At 41.0% G+C, this 12795-nt stretch overlaps 1 protein-coding gene and 1 pseudogene across 1 annotated transcript in view; both read left to right on the forward strand.

Annotated features, from left to right (window-relative positions):
• Window positions 1-12795, forward strand: part of HDAC8 (histone deacetylase 8) — a 166045-nt gene that overhangs the window by 141685 nt on the left and 11565 nt on the right. The gene's annotated exons all lie outside the window — the stretch shown is intronic.
• Window positions 6023-7720, forward strand: LOC102473281 (alpha-actinin-4-like; annotated as a pseudogene).

A 12795-nucleotide genomic window follows, 5' to 3' on the forward strand; every position in this document is an offset into this window, starting at 1 on the left:
ATGATCCCCTTCTCCCACACTGTCTCTGGTATCTACAGTTGTTTTCCATGCCCTTTTTTTTTTTTCACATTGTATTGACTCACTGAAGATCTTAATTAATTTAAAGACTTTCAATAACAAGCACAGCTGATAAATACATATTTATGAATGCACGTCTGACTTCAGGCATAAATCTCAGTGAGTAAAGTGAACATACTATAAAGCAGCACTTGCTGGGGCTATATAGCTTACTGCAGTCATTAAATAGGTATTAATAGGTATTTTTTAATTCATTTTTTAATCTCAAAAAAGTTTTAGTTCTAATAGCTCATAATCAAAAACTGTTAAGAGAAATTTGCTTAAAACTTAAAGCCAGGAAGAAGGTTAGGATTCAGTTCAAATAATAAGTAGATGAACCTATCAGCAGTTCAAGAGAAGACAAAAATCATTAAGTATAGAAATCAAAGCATCAAAGAAAATCAGTAATGTTTTAGTTAAGGTCAAAGAATTCTATTTCACTAGTTTAATCTCATGTAATTAATCTCTCTCCTATTGAATTTGCAGTGTTACTGTGCTCTGATCTTTCCGTTTAAACTCTGGAAGTTAACAATTCAAATTTCTGTGAGTCTGACTTTAGTTTTCCTGGTATAGCACTCCCTTCAGCACTTCTTGGAGAGCTAGTCTGGTGCTGGTAAATTCTTTCAGGTTTTGTTTATTTGAAAATGCTTTTGTCTTTTTTCCCATATGAAAGATAATCTTTCTGGGCACAGTATTCTTGGTTGGAATTCTTTTTCACTAAACACTTCGAATATATTTTCCCATTCTTTCCTTGCTTGCATTGTATCCAATCAGAGGTCCAACATTAGCCTGATAGGATATCCTTTGGAAGTAACTTGACGTTTCTCTCTTGCAAAATTTAGTATCTTGACTCTGTGGTTTTGGTCTATCTGGCTATGATGTGCCTTGGGGAAGATCTTCTTGGGTTGATTCTGTGTGGGGTCCTTTGTATTTCTTGGGTCTGGATATTTGAGTGTCTCTCTAGGTTTAGAAAGTTTTCTTACAGGATTTCATGGAATAGATTATCAATACCCTTATTAGTTGCTTCACCTTCTGGGATACCAATTATCTGGATATTTGGTGATTTAATGGTATCTAGTATTACTCGTATGTCATTCTCATTTTGGGGGGTTATTTTTCTCAGTCTTTTTGGTGAATATTTCTAGGTCAGAGGTTCTGTCTTCTACATCTGAGATTTGATCTTCTGCAGGATCGAATCTGCTTTTGATATTTTCAAGGGAAGTTTTGATTTCCTGTATTACAGCCTTGATCTGTAACAATTCCATTTGATTCTTTTTTATGGTATGTTTCTCCTCTCTCAGATCATGCAAGAACTTCCTCACCTTCTGCAACTCATTGTCTCTTTTCTCCTGTATTTTCTGGAGTTGCCTCTCTTCTCTTGTATCTCTGTTAGCTTTCTCACTACAAATATTCTAAATTCTTTATCTGACATTTCCATGAGTTCCCTTGTATTATCTGTGGAGGATGAGGAGTTATTCTTTTCCCTTGGGGGAGAGATGTTTTCTTGGTTTCTCATATTCCTTGTGCCTCTCCAGTGGTTTCTGGTCATCTGATGGATTATATGTTTTTTTCCTAGTTTTTGGAGTTAAATCTGAGCATTCAGAGGCAAGCAGGAGGAGGTAACCTGCAGTCTGTAATTGAGAATTAATCTGACCCTAAAAGTATTCAGATATTTGGCTACTGAGCACCTAGACCTGTCTAGAAAATTAGTATGTGGAGGCTGAGCAGTAAAGTGAGAATGGTAAAAAGAAAAGGAAAGGCAAAAGCAAAGAGAGAGAGAGAAAAGACATAAATGACAAAAAAAGGAAAAAAACATTTTTTGAGCAAAAAATGAAAACTGCATGGTGTGCTAGCGCTGAATGGGGCCCCTCAGAGCTCAGATACAGATGGCAATTGATTGGTTTGTCCTATGGGGGGGGGAGGTAAGAATTAGCAAGACAAAAGAGCAGCAGAGAGCTAAGTTTAAGAATGTTTTAAAATAGAGAGAGAGAGAGAGATGAGAGAGGCAGAGAGAATAAATAGGGTGTTCTAACCTGGTTCCTGGCTAGATCTGGGGGGCAGGAGGGTGAAGTCTGGGCAGAAGGTCTTTAATCGTCCTAATCCCTGAATGGGGCCGCTCAGAACTCAGATATAGATGGCAGCTGATTGGTCTGTCCTGTGGGGACAGGGGAAAAGGTAAGAATTAGCAAGACAAAAGAAGAGCAGAGAGCTAAGAAGTTTAAAAATTTTTAAAAATAGAGAGAGAGAGAGATGAGAGAGACAGGGAGAATAAATAGAGTGCTCTAACCTGGCTCCTGCCCAGAACAGCAGAGAGCTAAGGAGCTTAAAAATTTTAAAAAATAGAGAGAGATGAGAGAGACAGAGAGAATAAATAGGGTGCTCTAACCTGGCTCCTGGCTAGATCTGGGCGGCAACAGGGTGAAGTCTGGGCAGAAGATCTTTGGTAGTCCTAATCCGAGGTTTTGTAGTCTTGTAGCAGCAATCCACCCGCAGCCTCAGCCAGACAAGATCATGGGCATGCATGTGCCAGGAGTACTCAGGGAGGACTCCAGATGCAAGCTTGTAGCCCTCCTATGTAGGTCAGCCTCACAGGACAGCATGATCACATTTTACTTCGCAGCCACTGTCTGGTCCCTACAAGGAATTTTATTTTATCTAAAAGTATCATCTCATCAATGTTATCACCCCAGCCTCCTGTCTTCCCCAGACACCAACCTCCTCTCCCAAATCAAGGCTGTAGAAACAGCTGCCATAGCTTCTATTCCTCATTTGCATAGCCTTGTCTGAAAACTGGACTGCTGAAAACTGAGATATCAAGTTTCTCATCAAGAAAACTGCATTTCAAATGAATATCTTATATGTTTATAGGGAAATTCCTAATGTAGTATAATGAGATGCCTATTCTCACCCCACCCCCTTTCTGGGTAAGAGATTTTATACTTCACAAAACTTAAAATTAATGATTTGCAATGTAGCAAGCAGTACTGGAACACTAGTTAGGGAAATTTTTCTAAAAGCAATCTGGAGTGATGTTTCATTCATTTATTCATTTAATAGCTATTTATTTAATCCCTGTAGGTATAAAGTATTGATTCTACACACAAGGAAGTTAGTAGAAATTTTTAAATGTTATATAGAGTTAGATGGAGAGATAAGGGATTGATTTTTCATATTCACAAATATTTGAATAAAATAAAACATAGAAAGTTGTAATAATCATAAGGTATAGAATGCTGTGGACATTCAAAGGAAGAAAATATTTCCGAAAAAGCCTTAACTGAGGACATAACATTTGATCTGGTTTCCAAAGGGTAGCTAATTACTACATCTTTCTGAAGTATATGAATGTGTTATATGTGTTTGTAAAATCTGGGTCAAGTTTGAATAATACAGAGATTGTAGGAAAACATGTTCTACATAGAAGGTAAAGCAAAATCAAAGTAAGGAGAGGCTGAACTATGTATAAAGAATAGCAGTGGTTAAGTCTGGCTGGACTGCAAAGTACATGAGAGGGAGAAGTTGCAAAGAATATTTGAGAAGAGGCTGGAAGCCATATCAAGGAGGAGCTGGAATTCTTAGCCATGAAAATTTGTACAAAATTCTATAAGCATTTGGGATGCCAGTAAAGGCTTTAGAATGAGGGAATAATAAAATCAGAGCTTGCTTGAAAATACTAACGCATACAAAAAAATAATAATGTTAATAATAATGTTGTAGTTGCTGCTGTTGCTATTATATAAAAGAATGTAGGTGAAATGGCTGCAGTAGTACCTGACATGTAGTATTGTAGAAGCAGGTATATTGTAATGATTTAGAACATGGACTCTAATGCAAGGCTGCCTGTGTTTGTAAACTAGTTCTCCTACTTAATAGCTGTAACTATAGGATCTCGTACAGATTTCCTAACCTCTCTGTGCTGTGGTTTCCCCATCTATAAAATAAGATGAATAATAATAATACTTGTCTTATAAATTGTTATGAGAGTTAAATGGGCTAATATAAAGTACTTAGAACAGTGCTGTGTTTTGAATAACATACACACTTACTGTTAGTTATTATTACCATTTTCATTCATGGAGGAAATGCAATTTCAGCTAGCCTTTAAAGAATGGCTATGATATAACATGTAAAAAAGTGACTTTCAAATGTAAGAAAGTACATAACAAAAACATACTTGTATGAAAACACAAGGTGAAGGGCCAGCAGGTGGCATAGTGGTTAAGGCACTGAATTCCCACATGGCCAACTGCAGTTTGAGTCCCAGAACCAGCAGCCTGAAATTCATACTGGGCATGTGTGTGTGCATACCCAAAATCCTGAGAGGAGAATGGAGGTAAAGGGATTGCAGCATGGCCATCTCTCCTGGGGGGTGATTTCTCACTTTCCCTTTTACTCTGTCTTTCTCCATCTCTCCATTGAGCACATGTGCCCTATGGCTAAAACCTTAAAAAAAAAAAAAAAAAACACAAGGCCATTGAGGTGAACAATGGAGAGTTCCGTTTGCCTACAGAATAACATGGGTTAAGGGCTTATTGGAAAATAAGATTAAAAAGGTAGGCCAGAGTGAGATTTTGAAGGATTTTGGATCATAGCCTAAGCATTTTAAGTATTATCTAAAGACAAAAAAGAGACATTAAAGGTTTTTGTGTTAGGAAGTAAATGAATCAAGTCTATCCCCCAAGGAAAATAAATCTCACGTAAATGTATGTGATGGATTGGAGAGTGAAGTAACTTGAATCAGGGAAACTAATTAGGTAGCTATTGGTATAATCTACAAAGGAGGCCGTAAGAGATAGGTTAGAATACTTCAGTGGGAGTGGAGAGGGGTGAATGGGGAAAAGATTGGTGAAAGATGGTAATTGAAGGAGAACAAGGAAAGGGAATAACCTGAAAGGGCATGATAGTTTTAAATTTGAAAGGGCGACAGAAAAAGTGGATATAATTAACAGAAATAGAGAATGGAAGAGGTAAGATAACAGATTTGGCATGGTCAAAATGGAGCTATAAATCACAGCTGATGCCTCTGGTCAAACTGTCAGGTTGTTCCTAAAATTTATATCAAAATGAAACCCAGAATAGGCAAAGCTATCTTGAAAAGAAAGAGCAAAGCAGGAAAACTCACACTTCCCAAATTCAAAACTTACTACAAAGCTACAGTATTCAAGACACTATAGTGCTGGTATGAGGATAGCTATACAGATCAATGCAGCAGAATTCAGAGTTCAGAAATAATCCACAACATTTACAATCAATTCTTTTTACACAAAGGGACCAAGACCATTCAATGGGGAAAAGACAGTCTTCAACAAATGGTGCTGGGCGAATTGGGCATGAAAAAAAAAGGGTGGATCCTTGACTCATACTATATATAAAAATTAGCTCATAATAGATCAAAGACCTAAATATAAGAGCTAAAACTATAAACTCTTAGAAGGAAACATAGGTGTAATTTTTCACAACCTTGAATTAGGTAATGGTCTCTTAGATATAACACCAAAAGCAAAAGCAACAAAAGAAAAAAATTGATAAACTGACCTTTGTCAAAATTCAAAACCACTGGTTTTAAAGTACACTGTCAAGAAAGTACAAAGATGATAGGAGTAATATTTGCAAATCATAAATTAGATAAGGAACTTCTATCTAAACTATATTAAGAACTCTTATAACCCAGTATTAAAAAGACAACTCAAGGGGTGAGCAAATGGTGCTAGATTCCTACATGACCAACCACAGTTCAAGTCCCTGACGCGGCAACTTGAAAATTACATTAGGGGCATGTGCATGCCCCAAATCCCAAGAAGAGACTGGAAGAGAAGGGAATGCAGATGGCCATACCACTTAGGGGTTATTCTTCACTTTCCCTCTCTCTGTCTCTCTCTGATGAGTGCATGAGCCTTATTAAAAAAAAAAAAAAAGAAAAGAAAGAAAGAAAGAAAGAAAGGGGAAAAAAAAGAATTCTGCTTAAAAATGGTCAAAAGATTTATGCCCACAAGAGGGCAAGATGGTCTCGGACATCAACAACAGCTGGCAGCACCTGGAGCAGGGCAAGAAGGGCTACGAGGAGTGCCTGCTGAATGAGATTCACAAGCTTAAGTGGCTTGACCACCTGGCAGAGAAGTTCTGGCAGAAGGCCTCTATCAATAAGGCCTGGACCAATGAGAAGGAAGCCATGCTGAAGCACCAAGACTATGAGACAGACACCCTGTCAGACATCAAAGCTCTCATCTGCAAGCGTGAGGACTTCAAGAGTGACTTGGTTGCTCACCAGGACTGTGTGGAGCAGATTGCGGCCATTGCCCAGGAGCTCAACAAGCTGGATTAATACGACTCCCACAATGTCAACACTTGGTGCCAGAAGATCTGCAACCAGTGGGATTCCCGTGGCTCTCAGACCCACAATCACAGGGAAGCCCTAGAGAAGACAGAGAAGCAGCTGGAGACCATTGACCAGCTGCACTTGGAATATGCCAAGTCGGCAGCCTCCTTCAACAAGTGGATGGAGATGCCATGGAAGACCTCCAGGACATGTTCATTACCCACACCATCGAGGAGATTGAGGGCATGTTCTCGGCCCATGACCCTGCCAGATGCTGACAAGGAGCGGGAGGCCATCCTGGCCATCCACAAGGAGGCCCAGAGGATCGCCGAGAGCAACCACATCAAGCTGTCGGGCAGCAATCCCTACACCACCGTCACCCCCCAGATCATCAACTCCAAGTGGGAGAAGGTGCAGCAGCTGGTGCCAAAGTAGGACGATGCCCTTCTGGAGGAACAGAGCAAGCAGCAGTCCAGTGAGCACCTCCATCTCCAGTTTTCCAGCCAGGCCAACATCGTGGGGCCCTGGATCCAGACTAAGATGGAGGAGATCAGAAACATCTCCATCAAGATGAACAGGACCCTGGAAGACCAGCTAAGCCACCTGAAGCTGTATGAGCAGAGCATCATGGACTACAAGCCCAACTTGGACCTGCTAGAGCAACAGCACCAGCCTCCAGGAGGCCCTCATCTTCAACAACAAGCATACCAACTACACCATGAAGCACTTCCACGTGGGCTGGGAGCAGCTGCTCACCACCATTGTCTGCACCATCAACAAGCTTGAAAACCAGATCCTTACCCGTGATGCCAAAAGCATCAACCAGAAGCAGATGCAAGAGTTCCGGGTGTCCTTCAACCACTTCGACAAGGACCATGGTGGGGTGCTAGGACCTGAGGAGTTCAAGGCCTGCCTCATCAGCCTGGGCTATGACATGGAGAACAGCCAGCAGGATGATACTGAGTTCAACTACATCATGAGAATGGTGGACCTCAAAAACAGCGACCTTGTGATCTTCCAAGCCTTTATTGACTTTGTGTTGAGGGAGACCACTGACACAGACATGGCTGACCAGGTCATCATCTCTTTCAAAGTCCTGGCCAGAAACAAGAATGTCATTACAGCTGAGGAGCTGTGGAGTGAGCTGCCATCCAACCAGGCCAACTACTGCATCACCCACATGGTGCCCTACCAGGGCCCTGACACTGTGCCTGGTACTCTGGACTACAAGCCCTTCTCTGCAGTGCTATATGGCAAGAGTGACCTGTAAAGCTCCAGCAGAGACACCCTGACCAAACACCCTCCTCATTGCCTGGGGAGAGGCAGTACCCCTAGTCCCAATTCCTCTGACTCTGTATCTATGCAAACCACTCTCTGTCAGTCTTTTGGGGGGTGGGGGTGAGCACGGAGGGACTGGGGCAGGCTCTCTCCTCTCTCTTTGTGGGGTGACCAGGAGGTCCTCCCTGAAAGATAGGAGTAAGGGAGACTTTGGGGCCAGCATTTCTGGTCTGGAAAACAGATATGATGTATTTCTTTTAGTCTATGTTGAGGGGGCAGTGGATCTGCACAGCAAAATGGGTCCCCTCCATGTCCTGGAGCCACCTTTCTACACACAGGTCCTTTCCTTTGCCCCTGAGGTCCCTTCAAGGCCTCCCACATGCAGGCCATAGTCCCAAGTGCCTTGCCTAGGAACACCTGGGCCCTGTGAAGGGCTCAGTAGAGGGCACCACAGCTACCTGACCCTGGGTACCAGGGACAGGCATAGCCCACCCAACTCCCTTACCCCCCTCCCCTGACTCATTTGCAATGGCCAGGATATTATGGCCCTGCTAAGCATCCCCTTTTCTGCAGAAGAGTGAGGATGGGCAGACCAAGCCCTAGCCCCACCCCCCAGCCAGCCCTGACCTTGCTTTGTCTAGACTCTCTGGTCTCAGATTTTCTAAGGACCAAAACTATAATAAAAAAATTTTTAAATTTAGAAAACTATAAAAAAAAGAAAAAACTCGGGACCAGCAGTTAGTGTAATGACTATGTCGCTGGACTCCCATGTAGTTAACTGCGGTTCGCGTCCTGGACCCTGGGGCTTAAAACTCACCCCGGTGCCATGGGCATGCGTTCCCAAGATCCGGAGAGGAGAATGGAGGAGAAGGGACTGCGGTGTGGCCATCCCCCCTGGGGGATGATTTCTCGCTTTCTGTCTCTCTGTCTGTCTGACGAGCACACACACCCTATAGCAAAAACCTCTTTAAAAAAAAGAAAAAGAAAAAAGGAAAAACTTTCAGAGAATTACTATTTACTTTATTATCTTATGGATTTAGTTTATAAATATATATTCAACTAGCAACATCTTTGCATCTCTCTTGCTCCCATAATGAAGGCATAGCTGATCTGCTGCCCTCAGCCCTCCCTGCTCCCTTACTGATATTTCCTTTGTTTGTGTGTGTGTCTCTGGGGATTCTCTCATGGTGGAGGTGGGCCGCTGGCCTGGCTGCCTGGTATTCGATGGTTCTCCACACACACCCCTTTTTTGAGTTTATTCTGATTTTTTTTTCTCAGTTTCTGGATAAACCACCATTCTGAGAACAGGATAATAAAACATGTAATATTTTAAAGAAAAATAAAATGAGCAAAAGACTGAAATAGACATTTTTCCAGAGAAGATATATAAATGACCAATGAGCACATTAAAAGATATTCAACTTCTTAGTCATAGAAAAATTCAAATCAAAACCACAATGAGATACCACTTCACAGCCACTAGGATGGCTAGAATTAATTCAAAACAAAACATAAAATAAGTGTTGGAAAAGATGTGGGCAAATTGAAGCTTTGTACATCGCTGGTGGGAACATAAAATGGTGCAGCTGCTATGGGAAAACAGCCGGGCAGTTTCTCAAATGGTTAAACAGAGTTATTATGTGACCCAACAATTCTACTCCTTCATGTATATACCTAAGAGAATTTAAAATGTGTCTACACAAAAAGTTATACACAAATGTCCATAGCAGCATTATTCATATTAGCCAAAAAGTGAAAATAACCTAAATATTCATCAGCCGAAAAATTGACAAACAAAATTTGGTTTATCCCTATAGCAGGTGTATTGAAAATGGAGTCAGGATGGTTTATTTAGTCTGGTTCCCTCACCTCCTATCTTATGATCATGTTTGAAGGCCACAGGGTAAACAACTTGTATTATTAGTTGTACTGTACTTGCATGTTTGTTATGTAATTATGGCTTTGCTGGGTTTTTAAAAAAATTTTTTTAAAGAATTATTTTTTATTGAACTTTATTTATTTTAATTTGACCAGAGAGGGGGAGAGAGGGAGAGAGAAGGAAAGTGAGAAAGCAAGCCACCAGGTCTGGGACTTGAACCATGGTTGGCCATGTGGGAGTCCAGCACCCTTAACCACCACGCCACCTGCCGGCCTCACGACTTTGCTGTTTTAAGCCATTGCATGTAATGCGCATGTACACATGCAACAGTCTGTCTTTGGCAATGAAGCACTGTTGTCTGCAGCCCTTCTAAGAGAAAGAAGCATCTGGTCAGCTAGTTCTGTCTAGCCAGCTAATTCTGCTCTGCTCAGCCTTGGTTCTGCTAGCTAGCCTTGCTTAGTTCGGCCTTAGTTCCACTAGCTCAGCCCTGATGGCCTCGGCTTAGTTTGGTCTTGGCTCAGCTCAGCTCAGCTCAGCTCAGCTCTGCTCTGCATGCTGTGAGCTCCAAGAGGTGGGAAGTGCTCTGTAAGTGTTCTCCACTCAAGTTACAAGATCCAAGAGGGAGGAAGCACTTGTGAGCACTGCTATGGGCTTTGTGAGCTCACCCTAAACTCAGTAACAAACAACAGGACATCAGTGCCTCCTGTCTTTTCCCAACTCCCTGCATCTCTGTTCAACCCACCCTTCAGAGGAGGAAAGAATTTCACAAAACAGTGAGATATCACTCAGCCAAAAAATGAAGTACTGATATATGCTATGACACAGATAAACCTTAAAAACATTATACTAAGTGAAAGAAACCAGTCATGAAAGACTACATATTGTATGATTCCACCTATATGAAAGATCTAACTTAGACAAATCCATGGAGACAAAAAATAGAATAGTGATGCTAAGGGTGGAAGGTTTTACAGTAACATGGTAAGAAGAGGTAACGACTGCTAATCAGTACAGGGTTTCTTTAGAGAATGATGAAAATGTTCTAAAATTCATTTGATGATGGCTGCACAACTCTGTGGATATACTAAAAGTTACTGAATTGCATACTTTAAGCAAGGGAATTGTGTGGTATGTGAATATCAGTAAAGTTGCTAAAAATATTTTTACCGTATTTTTTTACTGGAGCTGTAGCCACTGATGATTCTCTGTAGATTTTTGAGTAGGTTCAGCTGTCAGATGCTTCTGAGAAATTGAAAAAGCCAACAGATAAAGGGCTTCAGACTATGGTGACTGAGAGGTCTTTCTACCTTTAAGAGCAGTTTCAGGAGAATAGTAAGATCAGAAACTGAATTGCAAGATATATAGGTGGTGAGTATATACTAGATGAGTTTGACAGTGCTGAGAAGTGGAGTGGTAGATGGATAACTTGTAACCTAAAGGAACTGAACCATTAAGAAGGCAGAGACTGGGACCAGCAGTTAGCATAATGGCTATGTCGCTGAACTCCCATGTAGTCAACCATGGTTCGAGTCCTGGTGGCTTAAACTCACACCAGGCATGTGTGCATGCGTGCCCAAGATCCTGAGAGGAGAATGGAGGAGAAGGGATTGCAGCATGGCCATCCCCCCGGGGCGTGATTTCTCGCTTTCTGTCTCTCTGTCTCTCTTTGTCTTTCTGGCAAGCACACGCGCCCTACAGGGAAAAAAAAAAAAAAGAAGAAGAAAAGGCAGGGACTGAAGAGGTAAGAAAAGAGCTCATTGGTGATACATGGTAAAGCAACAGGAAAGTGGATCTAGTTCTCAGGTGATAAATTAGCCATGAGGAAGAAAAACAATATGAGGGAGGACATTTTTAGGTACAGGAATGAAATAGAGGTAGACGTTTATTGTAATGTCTGACTTAAATTCAGCCAGTTCATTCTAGTCAAGTATGAGTCAGAAAAAGTTTAATCTAGAAAGATATACATCAAACTACTAATCAGCACTTATGGCTGGGGAGCAGGTAGAGATGGGGAGAGGAGGGTTTTTCACTTTTTTTTTTTAGATACAGCTTTATGGTTTTTTTTAAGTCAATTTTTATGCATAAAGAGAACATTTTGCCCTCATTAGAGAGAGAGAAGCACCCCCATCATGCCATGATACCCCTTTCTCACCCCTCCAGCTCATCAAGACCTTAGGGGATCCATGTGCTTGGTGCATTTTCAGGCTGACCTGAGCTTCCAAACCATGGTCAGTCATGCGGTTTACTGCATTTCAGTTCACTTTGCTACCAACTGTGCCACCAGGCTGGGCTTGTTTAGCTTCTTTTTATTTTAAAATCAAGCATGCCCTATCATTATATATATATATTTTAATTAGACAAGAATTTAGACTAGATGCTGTAAGAAACATAATTGAAAAGCACAAACCAAAGCCCATCCTGAGATGGATACCGAACTTTAGCTATGAAATATTGCTTTCCTTGACTAAAAATGAAGATTTTCTGCTAAGTCGTCTCCCTCCAGATTCATTTCTAGTGGGTAGGGCTACTTCTGTCTCCTTCTCTTCTCTATATCTCTCTCTGTCTCTCCATGTCTCCCCCATCTTAATTTATTTTTTAAAAATTTGTTAAGGTAAAGTATTCTCTGGGCTCTCAAGTCCCTCCTTTATTGTGCTATTTGTTGCTTTTACCCATCCCATTTAGGAGAGGCACAAATCCAGGCCCATCCTGAGTTGGCTACTGAATTTGAGCTATGAAATATTGCACGGTTTTCACTGTTTGCTTTTTAAAATTTTAAATCTAAAGTTTTTTATCATCTTTTTTATTTCTTCTTTTTTATTTTATTTTTCCTTCTTCCTTCCTCTTCTCTAATTCTTTTCCCCTTTTTTAATCTTTATTTATTGGCTTCTCAGCCTCTATGCACAAAGTCTAGACAGGTCCAAGGGAACAGTATCCAAACATCTGAATACAATTAGGGTCAGAATATTCCTCTATTCCCACTGAATCTGATGCACAAAGAATGAAAATGGAATGGAAGAGAGATTTCAGATCACCTCCTCCTGCACACCTCTGAACGCTCAGATTGAACTTAGAGAATTAGGAAGAAACTCACCATTCATCAGATGACTAGAAATCAATGCAGGATCACAAGAAATATGGGAAAGCAAGAAAATACCTCTCCTCCAAAGGAAAAGAATAACTCCTCTTCATCTTCAGACAGTATGATGAAACTCATGGAAATGTCAAAGAATTTAGAATATTCATAGTGACAAAGCTAACAGAGATG

This window comes from Tupaia chinensis, unplaced genomic scaffold (assembly GCF_000334495.1).
Source record: "Tupaia chinensis unplaced genomic scaffold, TupChi_1.0 Scaffold145396_1, whole genome shotgun sequence".
Taxonomy (NCBI): Eukaryota; Metazoa; Chordata; class Mammalia; order Scandentia; family Tupaiidae; genus Tupaia; species Tupaia belangeri.